Source organism: Falco rusticolus, chromosome 3, assembly GCF_015220075.1.
Source record: "Falco rusticolus isolate bFalRus1 chromosome 3, bFalRus1.pri, whole genome shotgun sequence".
Taxonomy (NCBI): Eukaryota; Metazoa; Chordata; class Aves; order Falconiformes; family Falconidae; genus Falco; species Falco rusticolus.
In genome coordinates, this window is record NC_051189.1 from 26983490 (window position 1) to 26986052 (window position 2563).

Consider the following 2563-nt stretch of genomic DNA (forward strand, 5'->3'; position numbering starts at 1 on the left):
CTGTTTTTCAGGCTAACTTTGGGAGGGGCTAGGCAGAAGAGGTAGCTATAAAATAGATGTATACATGGGTGTTTCAAGAAGCTGCCTTTTCTCTAGCCCGTTATTTCAGCTTTGTGTTAACCCATAAAAAGGTTGATAAACCTATATGAAGTGCAAGTCATAGAAGTTTCTGAAAGGCTAAAAGGCAATTTGTGGTGTGGTGTGAGTGTGGTTTTGGTTTGGTTTGTGGTTTTTTTTTTTGGGGGGGGGGGGGTATGACCTTAGATTCAGCTCTTGACACCAAACAGCAAACTGCAATAGATAGGGATGTGCATGGAAGAGATAGTCCTTTGGCTAGTGTGCATGTAGTGCCCCTGAGGCAGCATGGGTTAGTCCAGCTCTGCAAGTTGCCACAGAACCTTTAGCTTTTGGGGTTGTTTTTTTGGGTTGTGTGTTTTGTGTTTTTTTTTTTTTAATGGCATTTATTGAAGAGTTTAACTTTTGACTTGAACTAGTTCTGTATAGTGCTGACTGAAGAGAAGGGCTACACAAGTCTTCAGAAACCTCAATGCTTTCTCATGCTGGACTTATATTTAAATATATCCACAACCTAAAGGTAAAGCACACTCCTAGAAGTACATATGCCATCTATATTGAGTAACTGGAACTGCTGAAATTGTTCAGAGGATTTCTTTATTATGTTACTGGAACCTTTTGGTTTCTTGGTCCTGTTCTTACTTTCTCATTCTAACTTCCTCTGCTTCAAAACCGGGGGAAGGAGGAGAGGGGTGTCAGGGCTTCGAAATGGTGCATTAAGTTCTGGATCCTGCAGTCAAAGGGGACACTTTAACCTTTTAGTTGGAGGTAAAATTTCTACCCTTTGGTTTGTTAGTGTGTTTTACATGAGTGCTGCCTGGTAGGAAATCATAACTTCTGGCTCTGTAAAACAAATTTTATAAAACTTGATCAGCTTCTACTTGAAAGTAAGGAAAAGTCTCTATTTGACTTATGAGAACAGTTTTACAGGCCCCTAAAGGAAGTATAAAATGGCTTATGTTTTGAAGACAGTCTAAGGAATATTTATTACTGGAATTAAATGTGGAAGTAGGAAAGGGAGTAAAGATTAATTTTTTTTAAACCTAAAGTTACTAGCCATCCCCATGTTTCAAGAAGTGATACACACCTGAGTCTACCATTGAGGTCTTTCTCTAGACAAAACATAGATTGCTGCATGTTTTTTGATTAAATAGAAATTACAGTTGCGTAAGGTAATTTAACAGAAATCAGTTATGCAGCCTTAGGGAGAGTTTTATGTTAACTTACAGATCAGTTGAAAAAAAGTCCTCTATAAACGGTACAGTGGTCAGAGCAGAAATATTCATTGTACTTGAAGAGAGTTTGCCATTAAAAACAACCTGGAGTTTGAACACAGTATATGTTTCAATTTGATTTGCTGAGTGTTACTATTTATATTGTAATTGCAGTTCAGAATTTTACTCTTATGTAGAAGCTGAATGATTCCAAGTACTATATAGAAACTAAAGTAGCTCTGTCATGCTCAGTGTGGATCTGCAACTCTTCTGTTGATTGAGACCACTGCTCTTGTAGCCCTGCTGGCACGGCTAGCTGCCGTAGCTGGGATTTCTTTGATACTGATACGTGCTGTGTTTCAGTGTGTAATGCAATTACTCATGGTGCACGCCGAACACATCCCACCTGCTCTGGCCTGCAGTGCTTCCCTGCTCCAGCCCTGCAGGCTGCATACCGCTTCCCAGGGAAGAGCTGGGGCCGCAGCCCGAGCCGATGCTGTTACTGGTGCTGCCAGTTATTCCTTGGGAACAGGTGCAGATGATTCTACCTTCTCATTGTGTCTAAGCAGCTGCACAACTGGCTAACCTGACCCTGGCTCAGAATAAACGTGGGTGCCCTGGATCCGCCACCGGACGTGTTGCCACTTCATGTATACTCTTCATTGCTGCTTTTGGGAGGCGGAGGAGCAGCCTGTTAATGCGTTTCAGAGTAAGCTTATGTAAGTTTGAACTCCGGTCTTATTTTAAAATAATTAAAAATTTCAAAACTAAACAGAAGCACATGCTTTTAAAAGCGTGCAGTGAAAAAATCGGGTTTGTAGCTCTAACTTGCCTCTTGGATAAAAAACCCACCTGCTTCTAGTCCCTGATGGTGGGTAACTGCCGTGCTCTGGTCTAGCTCAGTCTTGCAGAGGGGCTTTCTTTGCGCTCTGACTCCCACAGAGACCACGGGGCACGATGCCTTTGGCCTCCTTGTGCGCGAGGGGTGGGGGGTGGGCTCGGGGCTTTGCCCAGGCACTGGGCAGCAGCTGAAAGCCACCAGCCCTGGAGAGAAGCCTCAACGGCAGCAGGGCCCTGGCTCTGCTGCTCAAGGGAGGGGCACAGCCGTGCTCTGCCCTGTCCCCTGAGGGCAGGTGCCCTGCTGCCCTGCCGGCTGCCTGCCTCACACTACAAGGAACTGGAGAAAAAAGTGGGTGTGGACAAGGGATGGTTTGTCTTAACTGGTCTACTGTAGCTGAAAGTTCATGTGCTGCGGGAAAGTGTTAGATGACACA